Source organism: Macaca fascicularis, chromosome 20 (assembly GCF_037993035.2).
Source record: "Macaca fascicularis isolate 582-1 chromosome 20, T2T-MFA8v1.1".
Classification (NCBI taxonomy): domain Eukaryota; kingdom Metazoa; phylum Chordata; class Mammalia; order Primates; family Cercopithecidae; genus Macaca; species Macaca fascicularis.
In genome coordinates this window covers 69,945,505-69,960,821 of record NC_088394.1, presented here as the reverse complement: position 1 = coordinate 69,960,821, position 15,317 = coordinate 69,945,505, and the positions used below count along the sequence as shown (strand labels likewise).

Below are 15,317 nucleotides of genomic sequence, written 5' to 3'. Positions count from 1 at the left end.
CCTAGCCCAGCTATGTACAGTTAGTTTCAGGTGAAACGTCAGAGAAAACAGCCCAGGGAAGATCCCAGGGGACTATGGATGCTGACTGCCCCCACAGCGCTCTTTGGAGCCTGTCAGTGCCTGCAGAGGCCTCTCCCAGTCAGAAGGGAGGGCTGGCCGGTCTCTGACCGCCCCTCTTCTCTCGACTGTGGATTATCAATGAGGCATTGCTGGGTCCACTCAGTGAACCATGAACAGTCCTGTCAGCTCCGACGTTGGGGGAGAACCTGGCTGTGTCAGGAGGTGTGGCTGCTGGGCTTGGTCCTGCCCCCAGACAGCCCTGAGGGCAGTTGCCTACATCCATATGTACATTATGGACAAAGTGAATGCCAGGGTCCCGGGTAGCGCTGACAGCCTAAGGCCCCATGCTGTCCTTCCAGGCAAGAACAGGGAGAAGAGGCCACTTGTAGGCAGTTTGGGTCTCAGCCATAAGGAAAGGAGCTCGGATCCATGCCAGGTGCGAGGGAATCACAGCAGGTGAGAGGAACGCTGAGAAGGGAACCCCTGAGCACTGGCTCTGTGCCGTGGGAATCCTGCAAAGCTGGCTGCCTCGCCTCTCCCCAGCTCCCCTCCAAATCCGCCTAGCAGCGCTGCTGACCTAGCCCCTGGGCCTCTCAGCACAGCCCTGTTCCCGATCCTTGTTGAAGTCTCCAGCCCACTTTTGGGGTCTCCTGGCTGCTTCCAGCAGCTGCAGACAAGGCCTCTCAGGCTCTGTGTTCAAGAAACCTAGCTGCCCCTCCATTTGTGGCCACAAAGCCAGCAGGGAACGAACATATTGCAATAAGGACATTATTCTGGGTGGGAAAATGATGTTCACAAAAGTAGAGGAACTTACCTAAGGTCACAACCTTGTGAATAGAGGTGACTTTGGGATAGGTCAGGGCACAGAAAGGCTGTGGCCTCCCTGAACCACCCAGGGCTCAGGGGTGAGGGAAGGAGATGTGGAGTTGGCTTCTCAGGGTCACAAGTGAAGCCCCGCCCACAGGCCTCACCAGGGCTCCTGGGTCTAATTCAGAGACCCCAGCAGTACTGGCTCAAAGGTGCTTCTTCCAATGTTCTGCTGTACCCATTTAGCAGATCCCACTCTAGTCATGGCCTTGTCTGAACAGACTGTAGACGGGAAGCCAGGTCCTTGTCTCCTCTCATTCTCCCTCTGCCTGCTGCATGCTCAGCATCTAAGGAAAGAACTCAAGTTCTTTCAGGGTTCCGCTCCCAGCTTCCTGTGACCTGAGGAGAGCCAGTCATGAGGCAGGTGGCCCTGGAAGGCAGTGACTTTGCAGTTGATGGGAGCAAGAGGTCCTGCCTGGGGAGACCTGGTTTCTGGCTAGGCAGTCCTGCAGTGGCCACTGAAGGCGGGGGTGGGCAAAGCTGGCACAGGAGGCTTCCAAAGGAAGCAACTCAATCAGAGGTCACTAACTCCTTGGGATGCTAGATCAATGCAGGGGGCACCTGATGGAATTGCACTGCCTGTTGGGGAGAGGAAAATCCCTGGTTTTGACAACATGTCTGGAAAGAGCAGAGAAGTAGAACATCTGGCAAAGGCCCTTGCTTTGGGAGCCCCAGGTCCAGGTGTTACTGCAAACTTAGGCTGCTCAGCTTGCTGTGGTGAGGGCAAATGGAGCAATGGGGAGGAGCTAAAAAAAAAAATCAGAGGCCCCTTACATGCACTAAAAATCCCAAAAGTGACCTGGCACTGACTCTCTCACAGTTCATTTCTACCTGTGCCTCTCAGCTGCCCACTGCGTCATGGGCTCGCTCCCCTTCACAGCTACTCAGATCATTCATGATAAGACCATGCGTACCTCGATATAAAGAGCTCAGAGAAGGCAGGCCTGGTGGCTCATGCCTGTAATCCCACCACTTTGGGAGACTGAGGCAGGTGGATCATCTGAGGTCAGGAGTTCAAGACCAGCCTAGCCAACGTGGTAAAACCCCATCTCTACTAAAAATACAAAAATTCAGCCAGGCGTTGTGGTGGCCAACTATAATCCCAGCTATGCAGGAGGCTGAGGCAGGAGAATCACTTGAACCCAGGAGGCGGAGGTTGCAGTGAGCCGAGATCACACCATTGCACTCCAGCCTGGGTGACAAGAGCAAAACCCTGTCTCAAAAAAAAAAAAAGCCCAGGCGTGGTGGCTTACGCCTGTAATTCTAGCACTTTTGGAGGCCGAGGTGGGTGGATCACCTGAGGTCGGGAGTTTGAGACCAGCCTGACCAACATGAAGAAATTCCATCTCTACTAAAAATACAAAATTAGCTGGGCATGGTGGCACATGCCTGTAATCCCAGCTACTCGGGAGGCTGAGGCAGGAGAATCGCTTGAACCCCAGAGGCGGAGATCGCGCCAATGCACTCCAGCCTGGGCAACAAGAGCGAAACTCTGTCTCAAAAAAAAAGAATGGATAAATTGTGATGCATTTTGTGCCATAGAGTAAAACGAATGAACTCCAGTTTCAGACATTAACAGGGATGAATATGGCCAAAAAACTATTATATCGAGCAAAAAGAGTAGTCATGGATAAATGATCACAGCACGAATCCATGAAAAGCTAAAAAATATGCAAAGCTAAGCAAGACATTGTCTATGCCTCTCTGTAAAGATAATAATAGAGAAAATCAAGGAAACAACACAAAATTCAGGGAATTCCTCTGGAGGGAGAAGAGAGGTAGATGAAGTAAGGAGGGCTGAAGACGCTTCAGGAGTACTGCGTACCTCATAATGCAGGTGGTGGGTACAGAAGTATTTTTTTTCTTTTGAGACGGAGTCTTGCTCTGTCACCAGGCTGGAGTGCAGTGACATGATCTTGGCTCACTGCAGCCTCCACTTCCTGGGTTCAAACAATTCTCCTGTCTCAGCCTCCCGAGTAGCTGGGATTACAGGCGTGTGCCACCACATCCAGCTAATTTTTTGTATTTTTATTAGAGATGGGGTTTCACTATGTTGCCCAGGCTGGTCTCCAACTCCTGACCTCAGGTGATCCACCCGCCTCGGCCTCCCAAATCGCTGGGATTACAGGCGTGTGCCACTGCACCCGGCCATGGAGGAGTATTTCTTGTTTATTCTTTAAAGAGCACAAACACGCTATATACTACTTTGAGTCTATGATGCATTTCATAGTAAAAATCTAAAATGCTTTTAGGTTAAAACATGTTTTATTAAAGGACTACTCTGGCTGTTGCATAAGACTAGCAGGGAGACCAGAAAGGAACTGCTGCAATATCCCAGGTGGTGGAGGTGGTGAGAAATGGCTGGATGTACTCTGAAGGGCTTAACTAGTAGGGTAGTTGGAGGGTACAAGGAGGGGGCCCATGGGGAAAGGAAGAGGGGAACAGGGTGGGAAGAGGAAGACAGGAATCAGGGAGACATGGAGGCTGTGGCCTGAGCAACCTGGTGGATGGGGATGCCATTCACTATACAGAAAAGACAGAAAATTAATGGGTTTTACTGAGAAAAAACAAAAGTTCTGGTTAAATTTAAAATGTCTTTTAGGGCCGGGCGCGGTGGCTCAAGCCTGTAATCCCAGCACTTTGGGAGGCCGAGACGTGTGGATCACGAGGTCAGGAGATGGAGACCATCCTGGCTAACACGGTGAAACCCCGTCTCTACTAAGAAATACAAAAAACTAGCCGGGCGAGGTGGCGGGCGCCTGTAGTCCCAGCAACTTGGGAGGCTGAGGCAGGAGAATGGCGTGAACCTGGGAGGCGGAGCTTGCAGTGAGCTGAGATCCGGCCACTGCACTCCAGCCTGGGCTACAGAGCGAGACTCCATCTCAAAAAAAAAAAAAAAAAAAAAATTAAATAAATAAAATGTCTTTTAGGCTGGGTGTGGTGGCTCATGTCTGTAATCCCAACATTTTGGGAAGCCAAGGCGGGAAGATCACTTGAGGTCAGGAGTTTGAGACCAGCCTGGGCAATACAGCAAGAACCCATCTCTACAAAAAAGTAAAAACACTGGGCGCGGTGGCTCACGCCTGTAATCTCAGCACTTTGGGAGGCCAAGGTGGGCGGATCACGCGGTCTGGAGATTGAGACCTTCCTGGTCAGCATGGCAAAACCCCGTCTCTACTAAAAATACAAAAAATTAGCTGGGCGTGGTGGCGGGTGCCTGTAATCCCAGCTACTCGGGCAGCGGAGGCAGGAGAATTGCTTGAACCAGAGAGTCAGAGATTGCGTGAGCTGAGATCGCACCACTGCACTACAGCCTGGCAACAGAGTGAGACTGCGTCTCAAGCAAACAAACAAACAAGTAAAAACATTAGCTGGGCATGGTAGCACGTGCCTGTAGTCCTAGCTACTCAGGAGGCTGAAGTGTAAGGATCACTTGAGCCCAGGAGTTCAAGGTTGCAGTGAGCCGCGATTATGCCATGGCACTCCAAGATGGGTGACAGAGTGATACCCCAACTCAAAAAAAAAAAAAAGGAAGTTTTTTAGACATTCACATGCAGATGGAAACAGGCAGTTGGACACACCTGTCTGAAGCTCATGGGTGAGGTCAGAGTTAGAGGGATATATTTGAGAGTCATCAGAGTACAGTTCATTCTTAAAACTATAGGACCAGAAGAAATGATCTAGGGAGGGTCTGTCACAGACAAGAGTAGGCAGCTCAGGACAGAGCCTGGGGTACTCTGCTGTCTAAAAGAGAAGCCAGGAAAGAAAAAGCCAGTGAGGTAAGAGGAAAAAACAGCCCTGCATCTGGGAAGCCAAGAGATGAAAGTTTCAAGAATGAAGGAGGAATTAACAGTGTCAAGTGTTTGAAAAAGTAAGGTGAGGACTGAGAATTGACCACTGGATGGAGGGCAGTGGTGACCTTCACAATGACTGATCCAGGGGTACTGCAAGGCTCAAGCACAGGAAAAGATGCTCAACGTCATTAATCATCAGGGAAATGCAAATCAAAACCATAATCAGATACCACTTCCTGCCCATCAGGGTGGCTGTTATTAACAAGACAGATAATAACCAGCGTTAGTGAGGACGCAGAGACATTGGAACCCTCAGACTTTGCTGGTGGGAATGTGAAATGGTGCAGTCACTTTGGGAAACAGTCTGGCAGTTCCTCAAAAGATTAAATGTCCAGTCACCATAACATATGACTCAGCAATTCCACTTCTAGGCATAAACTCAAGAGAAATAAAAACTTAGGTTCACATAAAAACTTGTACACATGGCTGGGCGCAGTGGCTCACGCCTGTAATCCCAGCACTTTGGGGAGCCAAGGTGGGTGGATCACTAGTTCAAGAGATCAAGACCATCTGGCCAACTTGGTGAAACCCCATCTCCATTAAAAATACAAAAATTAGCTGGGCATAGTGGCAGTGCCTGTAGTCCCAGCTACTCAGGAGGCTGAGGCAGGAGAATCGCTTGAACTTCGGAGGCAGAGGTTGCAGTGAGCCGAGATCGCGCCACTGCACTCTAGCGTGGTGACAGAGCGAGACTCCATCTCAAAAAAAAAAAAAAAACTTGTACACAGCATTATTCATAAGAGTGCCAACATGGAAACAATTCAAAGTTCCTTCAACCAATATATAAACAAAATGTGGTATATACGTACAAGGGAGTATTATTCAGATATAAAAAGGAATCAAATTCTGGTACCTGTTACAACATGGATGAACCTGAAAACCCCGTGCTAAGTGAAAGAAGCCAGGCACAGCCAGGTGCGGTGGCTCAAACCTGCAATCCCAGCACTTTGGGAGGCCGAGGCAGGTGGATCACGAGGTCAGGAGATTGAGACCATCCTGGTTAACACGGTGAAACCCCGTCTCTACTAAAAACACAAAAAATTATCCGGGCGTGGTGGCAGGCGCCTGTAGTCCCAGCTACTCAGGAGGCTGAGGCAGGAGAATGGCATGAACCCGGGAAGGCGGAGCTTGCAGTGAGCCGAGATCGCGCCACTGCACTCCAGCCTGAGCGACAGAGCAAGACTACGTCTTAAGAAAAAAAAAAGGAGGCCGGGCGCGGTGGCTCAAGCCTGTAATTCCAGCACTTTGGGAGGCCGAGGCGGGCGGATCACGAGGTCAGGAGATCGAGACCATCCTGGCTAACACGGTGAAACCCCGTCTCTACTAAAAATACAAAAAAAAAAAACTAGCCGGGCACGGTGGCGGGCGCCTGTAGTCCCAGCTACTCGGGAGGCTGAGGCAGGAGAATGGCGTAAACCCGGGAGGTGGAGCTTGCAGTGAGCTGAGATCCGGCCACTGCACTCCAGCCTGGGTGACAGAGCAAGACTCCGTCTCAAAAAAAAAAAAAAAAAAAAAAAAAAAAAAAAAAGGAGCCAGGCACAAAAGGCCCCATGCTGGATGATTTATATAAAATGTACAGAATAGGCAAATCCATAGAGAAAGACAGTAGACTACCAGTTGCCAGGGGCTGGGGGATAGAGGAGAATGGGGAATGACTGCCTGTGGGCTGGAGTTTCCTTCTGGGGTAATGTTCTAAAATTGTTTGTGGTGAATAGGTTAAAAGCCACTGACAGCCAAGTGTGGTGGCTCACGCCTGTAATCCTGCCACTTGGGAGGCTGAGGCAGGAGACTCGAATGAACCTGGGAGGTAGAGGCTGTGGTGAGCCGAGATCGCGCCACTGCACTCCTGCCTGGGTGACAGAGTAAGACTCTGTCTCAAAAAAAAAAAAAAAAAAAAAAAAGGAATGGGATGTAAGAGTGGAATATTGAATGGGGTTCAGCTGAGAGATGGTCCAGAATGTGTGTACACTGATGGGAATGAATTATTAGAGGAGAAATTTATGATGCAGGAAAAAGAGGCAAACAGAGGAAAAAAGACCAGGAGCAGCAAGAGATGACAGCATCGAGCCTGGTCCTGGAGGGGCTTCGTGTGGGACAGGTGGCAAAGCCGAGCAAGCGGCACAGATAGTGAGGGTCCCTTTATTGTTGGGGTTGGAGATTTACAGAGAGACCAGGTGTGAAATAGTCTTCTAAAAGAGAAAGGGAGTAACTAGGGAAATTTAGGAGGTGGCTAGGCAACACTATGGCCTATCTTTTTTTTTTAAATGGAGTCTCACTCGGTTGCCTAGGCTGGAGTACAGTGGCGCAGTCTTGGCTCACTGCAACCTCTGCCTCCTGGGTTCAAGCAATTCTCCTACCCCAGCCTCCCAAGGAGCTGGGACTACAGGCCCACACCACCAAGCCCAGCTAATTTTTGTATTTTCAGCAGAGATGGGGTTTCGTTATGTTGGCTAGGTTGGTCTCAAACTCCTGACCTCAAGTGATCCACCCGCCTAGGCCTCCCAAGGTGCTGGGATTACAGGCGTGAGCCACTGTGCCAATCCTACAGTCTTCTAAGAAGTTTGGGCCGGGCGCGGTGGCTCAAGCCTGTAATCCCAGCACTTTGGGAGGCCGAGACGGGCGGATCACGAGGTCAGGAGATCGAGACCATCCTGGCTAACACGGTGAAACCCCGTCTCTACTAAAAAATACAAAAAAAACTAGCCGGGCGAGGTGGCGGGCGCCTGTAGTCCCAGCTACTCGGGAGGCTGAGGCAGGAGAATGGCGTGAACCCGGGAGGCGGAGCTTGCAGTGAGCTGAGATCCGGCCACTGCACTCCAGCCTGGGCGACAGAGCGAGACTCCGTCTCACAAAAAAAAAAAAAAGAAGTTTGTGGTCACAAATTTGGCAAATTTGGGGAGACCACTTATCAATAAACATCCCCTGATGGCTGATCCATGTCCAGGTAGCTGAGGCTGTCCAGAACAACTGGCAGCCAGGATCCAGAGGTCAGGGGCAGCAAGGGCCTTGAAGACCCCATCTTCCATCCCCAGGAGATGCAGCCTTGAGCTACTTCCACCTCCCAGTACAGGGAACCTCAAAGGAGACCCTCACCAGCTCGCAGGTTAATGGAAGGATAAACAAAAGCACCGGATTGAGGAGCAAAGCAGAGAGTGCCCCAAAAGGAGAACAGCAGGGACTGTTTTGGAGGCTGTAGCAGCTTTAGAGCCAATTCTCGGTCAGATCCCAGGAGACAACCATCAACGAATTAACCTAATGAAGCACAGGAGAGCACCACCTCAGACCAGCACAGTTGAATATAACCTTCTTGGTATGCAGAGAAAAGAAACGTCAAAATAAGGCACTGAGGCTGGGGGGATGGGTGCTGCTTGCCTCTGGGAGGGAGGGGAGAAGGACAAAAGATAAAGCCCCTCTTCACCCACTTACACACAGCCTGAGGACGTGTCCCAAAGCTCATTCTAAAGGCATTAAGCCACAACCTACTGCTCCAATGGCCCGATGCCTTATGAACCTCTGAGCATTTTCGGGGGATAGCCTCTCATTTAGTATGCGCAAGAGTCCCAGGACCAGCTGAACAAGGTCAGCCAGGTGGAAGTGAAGATGCTTTAACGCCACGCCAGGTCTGATGACTTCAAGCCCAGAGCTCCTTCCACAGCCCCCACTGCCTTCCCAAAGCATTCTTCCATTAACTGGGGTACAACCATCAAAAGATTCGCTGTGTCCCAGATCCCTGCCAGCCTAGCAATCCAGAACACTCCCTGCCTCCTGGGTGGGGGGCAGCACCCAAACCAGGCAGAAGGAGTTGAGCGGGGGCAGGTGGTCAGTTACCGAAAGCCCCTCCCTCCCCAACAACTCAAAAGCAGCAAGGCCTGTCCTTGACCTGTCTGAGAATGGGCCACTTCACCACCCTGCTTGGTTAACTGAAGTCACCCGCATTGCAACACCCTGGCATCAGCCTCTGGCACAGACCCCTCAGTGCTACCCTTGGGACTCAGGCCCTTTCCACTCACCAGCACCAAACCCTTGGGCAGTCACTCCCTTCCTGCAGGACATCCAGCCTTGACTTGATATCCAGCTGAAATCTCAGCTCTGGTACCTCCGATGCTGCCCAGAATTTGTAGTCAGAAACCCAGAAGGCAAGAGCTAACACCCTTCTTCAAACCAAGAACGTAACTTTGGCTTTCAATGAAGTCCTAGAGAAATAAACTGTCAGTCTTCACTGGACAAGGATCGAGGCTGCACCCTAACAGCCTCTTCCTGTAGGAGATAGCTCAAAGAAACAAAAGAAAAGAAAGAAAAAATAAAGAAACAGCTTCTGGCCGGGCGCGGTGGCTCAAGCCTGTAATCCCAGCACTTTGGGAGGCCGAGACGGGCGGATCACGAGGTCAGGAGATCGAGACCATCCTGGCTAACACGGTGAAACCCCGTCTCTACTAAAAAATACAAAAAACTAGCCGGGCGAGGTGGCAGGCGCCTGTAGTCCCAGCTACTCAGGAGGCTGAGGCAGGAGAATGGCGGGAACCCGGGAGGCGGAGCTTGCAGTGAGCTGAGATCCGGCCACCGCACTCCAGCCTGGGCGGCAGAGCAAGACTCCGTCTCAAAAAAAAAAAAAAAAAAAGAAACAGCTTCTAAGAGGAGGAAGCTGGGCCCTGAGGCACAGGGAGGGGTGCGGCAGAGGAGTTGGGAGGAAGGGTGCCTTCAGATCCACCACGTGCTGCCTTGGGAGGGAGCCCCACTGTGTTTTGAGTCGGGGTGGGCAGGGAGAAATCCAGTATCTTGCTGTACCTATCTATACTAAGGCATAAAGTAACATGTAGAAAAACAGTTCTCAGCCGGGTGTGGTGGCTCACACCTATAATCCCAGCACTTTGGGAGACTGAGGCTGGAGGATCGCTTCAGTCCAGGGGTTGCAGCCTGGGCAATAGAGTGAGACCTCATCTCTATTTTATGAAAAAAGTTCAAACCACCTGTGTGGGGAAGACCAGGTCTCTCCACATTCTAGACAGCTTCCCACCTCCGGCGTCCTTTTTTTTTTGAGACGGAGTTTTGCTCTTATCACCCACCGCACCCACCCAACCCTCACCACTTTTTCCCCCCTCCTGGTTTGGAAATTATACTCCTTTTTTTTTTTTTTAGAGATTAATCTTATATGTACATTTTCTTGATGAAGTCTTCAGTTTTTCAGTAATGCCATTCTCTTAACAAGGCAGAAATTTGGTGTGGCTTAACAATAAAATTCTCTATTCTTATTCTTCCATGGTAATGTGGTCAACAATTCCAATTTTCCCTTAAAAAAAAAAAAGTTTGGCCAGGCGCGGTGGCTCAAGCCTGTAATCCCAGCACTTTGGGAGGCTGAGACGGGGGGATCACAAGGTCAGGAGATCGAGACCATCCTGGCTAACACGGTGAAACCCCGTCTCTACTAAAAAATACAAAAAACTAGCCGGGCGTGGTGGCAGGCACCTGTAGTCTCAGCTACTTGGGAGGCTGAGGCAGGAGAATGGCGTAAACCTGGGAGGTGGAGCTTGCAGTGAGCTGAGATCTGGCCACTGCACTTCAGCCTGGGCGACAGAGCGAGACTCCGTCCCAAAAAAAAAAAAAAAAAAAAAATTAAAAGCCCTTTAAGATCTGGTGTTTTTTTTTTTTTTTTTGTCTCTGTGTTTTGCCATCTGTAGCAGACACTGTTGGCTGCCTACCAGCGGCCACTCTCTTTTTCACTTGCCAACAGAATCCTGATTTGTTTGGGCAGCTAAGGACCCAGTGCTGGCAGATGATGCAAGACTGGCTAAAGCCAACCAGAGCCAACCACAGCAAGCCTGTCCCTTTTTCACCAGGAATTGGTTTGAGGATGGACAGGCTCAGGTCAATGAGACCCAAGGGAGTATCTGCTAGGGCCATCTTGGAAAGATTTTCCTTTCCAAATAAACAGCCGGGCAGAGTGGCTCACGACTGTAATCGCTTTGGGAGGCTGAGGCAGGCAGATCACCTGAGGTCAGGAGTTTGAGACCAGCCTGGGCAACGTGGTGAAACCCCATCTCTACTAAAAATACAAAAATTAGCTGGGCTTGGGGGCAAGTGCTTGTAATCCCAGCTACTCAGGAGGCTAAGGCACAAGAGTCACTTTACCCAGGAGGTGGAAGTTGAAGTGGGCGGAGCGGAGATCACACCTTCCGGCCTGGATGACAGTGACTGCAACAACAACAACAACAACAACAACAACAACAACAACAACAAAGCAGCAGCAGCACATGAAAAGAAAGCTTCCTTTCTCCTAGGATCTCTGTGCCTTCCTGTCTGGGATGTCACAGGGTGATGATATAACGACTGGACCTATGGCAGCCATCTCACAATCATGAGAGACACCTTGCTCACACCTGTAATCCCGGCACTTTGGGAGGCCGAGGCAGGCGGATCACCTGAGGTTAGGAGTTCAAGACCAGCCTGACCAAGATGGAGAAACCCTGTCTCTACTAAAAATGCAAAATTAGGCCGGGCCCGGTGGCTCAAGCCTGTAATCCCAGCACTTTGGGAGGCCGAGGCGGGCGGATCACGAGGTCGGGAGATGGAGACCATCCTGGCTAACACGGTGAAACCCCGTCTCTACTAAAAAATACAAAAAACTGGCCGGGCGCGGTGGCTCACGCCTGTAATCCCAGCACTTTGGGAGGCCGAGGCGGGCGGATCACAAGGTCAGGAGATCGAGACCACGGTGAAACCCCGTCTCTACTAAAAAAAATACAAAAAATTAGCCGGGCGCGGTTGTGGGCGCCTGTAGTCCCAGCTACTCGGGAGGCTGAGGCAGGAGAATGGCGTGAACCCGGGAGGCGGAGCTTGCAGTGAGCCGAGATCCGGCCACTGCACTCCATCCTGGGCGACAGAGCGAGACTCCGTCTCCAAAAAAAAAAAAAAAAAATACAAAAAACTAGCCAGGCGAGGTGGCGGCGCCTGTAGTCCCAGCTACTCGGGAGGCTGCGGCAGGAGAATGGCGTGAACCCGGCAGGCGGAGGTTGCAGTGAACTGAGATCCGGCCACTGAACTCCAGCCTGGGTGACAGAGCGAGACTCTGTCTTAAAAAAAAAAAAAAAAAAAAAAAAATGCAAAATTAGCTGGGCGTGGTGGCACACGCCTGTAATCCCAGCTACTCGGGAGGGTGAGGTGGGAGAATCGCTTGAACCCGGGAGGCAGAGGTTGCGGTGAGCCGAGATCGCGCCATTGCACTCCAGCCTGGGCAACAAGAGCAAAACTCCATCTCAAAAAATAAAAAAAAAGTTAATTCAGGCCGGGCGCGGTGGCTCAAGCCTGTAATCCCAGCACTTTGGGAGGCCGAGACGGGCGGATCACAAGGTCAGGAGATCGAGACCATCCTGGCTAACACGGCGAAACCCCGTCTCTACTAAAAACACAAAAAATTAGCCGGGCGAGGTGGCGGCGCCTGTGGTCCCAGCTACTCGGGAGGCTGAGGCAGGAGAATGGCGTGAACCCGGGAGGCGGAGCTTGCAGTGAGCTGAGATCTGGCCACTGCACTCCAGCCGGGGCGACAGAGTGATACTCCGTCTCAAAAAAAAAAAAAAAAAAAAAAGTTAATTCAGTTGACCAACATGTATCCACTTCTGTGCTCACTGTTGGCACCAACAACCTAATCTTTCTTCAGGGGTTTACTTTTCTTTTAACTGAAGTACATCTGTAACCATTCTTTCAGCAAAGGTCTGTAGGTGATAAAACTGTCTTAGCCTGTCCAAAAATACCTTTATTTTACCTCATTCTTGAATGATAGCTGGCTATGAAATTTTAGGTTGACAAGGAGCTTCTCTAAGACATTCTTCTATTGTTGTCTGGCATCCAATGTTGATAAGATGTTATTTGTGATCTAACTGTCAATTCTTGGAATTCTTTCTTAACTCCAGTAGTTTTTAACTCTCTTAGTCTCGTGGGGTATGGCAGCTCATGCCTGTAATCCCAGCACTTTGGGAGACCACAGTGGGCGGAATGCTTGAGACCAAGAGTTTGAGATCAACCTGGGCAACACAACACCCTGTCTCTACAAAAAATACAAAAATTAGCCGGGCGTGGTGGCATGTTTCTGTAGGCCCAGCTACTCAGGAGGCTGGGGTGGGAGGATTACCTGAGCCTCGCAGGTCAAGGCCACAGTGAGCCGTGACTGCGCCAGTGCCCTCCAACCTGGCCTCAGAAAGCAAAATAAAATCCTACTATTGTCTGTAGTTTCACTGTATTATATCTAGTGACATATTATTTATCCTGTTTGATGTTCATGCTGTTTTTTCGAATCTGAAATTTCAAGCCATTATTTCAAGCCATTATCTCTTTAAATATTATTTCTAGGCTGGGCACAGTGGCTCATACCTGTAATCCCAGCATTTTCGGAGGCCTAGGCAGGCAGATCACTTGAGCTCAGGAGTTCAAAATCAGCTTAGACAACATGGCAAAACCCCATCTCTATAATAAAAAATAAAAAAATTAGGTGTGGTAGTGCACGCCTGAGGTCCCAGAAAGTCAAGAGGCAAAGGTGAAAGGATGGCTTGAGGCTGGGCATGGTGGCTCACACCTGTAATCCCAGTACTTTGGGAAGCCAAGGCAGGTGGATCACCTGAGATCAGGAGTTCACAACCAGCCTGGCCAACATGGTGAAACCCTATCTCTATTAATCATACAAAAAATAAGCCGGGCATAGTGGCAGATGCCTGTATTTCTAGCTACTCAGGAGGCTGAAGCAGAAGACTCACTTGAACCCGGGAGGAGGAGGTTGCAGTGAGCTAAGATCGAGCCACTACACTCCAGCCTGGGCAACAGAGTGAAACTCTGTCTCAAAAAAAAAAAAAAGTGGTGGTGAGTGCCTACAGCCCTAGTTACTTCGGAAGCTGAGGTGGCAGGATCGTTTGAACCAGGGAAGTCAAGGCTGCATTGAGCCATGATCGTGCCACTGCACGCCAGCCTGGGCAACAGAGTGAGACTCTGTCTCTATAAAAAATAAAAAGCTGACTGGGTGTGGTGACTCATGCCTATAATCCCAGCACTTTGGGAGGCCGAAGTGGGCAGATCACCTGAGATCAGGAGTTCGAGACCAGCCTGACCAACATGGAGAAACCCCGTCTCTACTAAAACTACAAAAAAAAAAAAAAAAAATTAGCCGGGTGTGGTGATGCATGCCTGTGATCCCAGCTACTCCAGAGGCTAAGGCAGGAGAATCGCTTGAGCCCAGGAGGCGGAGGTTGAGGTGAGCCAAGATCATGCCATTGCACTCCAGCCAGGGCAACAAGAGCGAAACTCCATCTCAGAAAAATAACATAACATAACATAACATAACATAAGCTATAGCCCCAGGAAATGGTCAGTAGCAACTTTTCTCAGGCCACTGTCCAGCCTGTGGATTCAAGCAATTTCCTAGCTCTAATTCCATGCTCCAAGTGTAACACTTTATAGCTCTGTTATCCCAAATTTCTGCTTCCAGATTCAGAGACCAGCAGGCCCGCTCTGAGCCCGGCTTTCTTCCTTAAGTTCCTGTCTATTTCTCATCCACAGGGATATTTATCATGCTGAGTGTGGTGAGGGGTAGAAAAGCGGGGGCGTGCATGAATATGTTTTTAGAATTTTATCTTTTTATGTATTACTGCTATGTGTTTAGAGTATAAATTTACAGTGGCATCTTGACTGGATGAATTGGATTTAACTATTCGTACCAGGAAACTGGGCATCCCTGCCAATACTAATCTCTTGGGAACAGGTATCAAACCATCTCTAACAAGATTCATAGAACTCTAGCCAACACAGTGAGGGAAGGAGACAGATACCCTGGGGTCAACTGATTGAAAGGCCGGATTCAAACTGCTCTCCCATTCCCACTGCTACCTTCATTCCAGTCCACAGAGGGATGGGGTAGGTCGTGCAGACATGCAAACAGGATCTTTCAGATGCGGTCTGGGCAGGCCTTCCCTGACCCAGGTAACACGGGACTTCAGTCTCTTCCACACCATTTGCTCATTTCAGTCTTTCACCTGACTAGTGAAAACTGCACACTGGCCATATAAACACCCCAATGGAAGGCCCATCTGACTAAGTCCCCAGTTTGCCAACACAGGCCCAGCCTGAAGTTCCACTGAAAATCAGAACAATTAATTCAGGAGCCAAATTCTAGTCTAGACTGTTACCAAGCAGCCAAGCAGGTTATTTTTAATTTCCAGGTCAAGTTTCTGTTTGTTTATTTTTGAGATGGAATCTCACTCTGTCATCCAGGCAGTAGTGTGATCTCAGCTCACTGCAAGCTCCGCCTCCCGGGTTCACACCATTCTCCTGCCTCAGCCTCCCAAGTAGCTGGGACTACAGGTGCCGGCTACCACGCCCGGCTAATTTTTTTATTTTTTAGAAGAGACAGGGTTTCACTGTGTTAGCCAGGACGGTCTCGATCTCCTGACCTCGTGATCCGCCTGCCTTTGCCTCCCAAAGTACTGGGATTACAGGCATGAGCCATCGCACCCGGCCAATTTTTCTATTTTTAGCAGAGACAGGATTTCGCCATGTTGG

General features: G+C 50.1%; 1 protein-coding gene across 3 annotated transcripts in view; it reads right to left on the bottom strand.

The window, feature by feature from the left end:
- The window catches only part of ST3GAL2 (ST3 beta-galactoside alpha-2,3-sialyltransferase 2), a 61,672-nt gene that overhangs the window by 20,302 nt on the left and 26,053 nt on the right, over positions 1–15,317 (bottom strand). The window contains exon 2 of one of the 3 annotated variants that reach the window (XM_065536716.2): positions 13,143–13,235. The exons of the other annotated variants lie outside the window; for them this stretch is intronic. The gene's annotated coding sequence lies outside the window, so the exon portion shown is untranslated. The remainder of the gene's footprint in view (positions 1–13,142; positions 13,236–15,317) is intronic. 3 annotated transcript variants of the gene reach the window in all.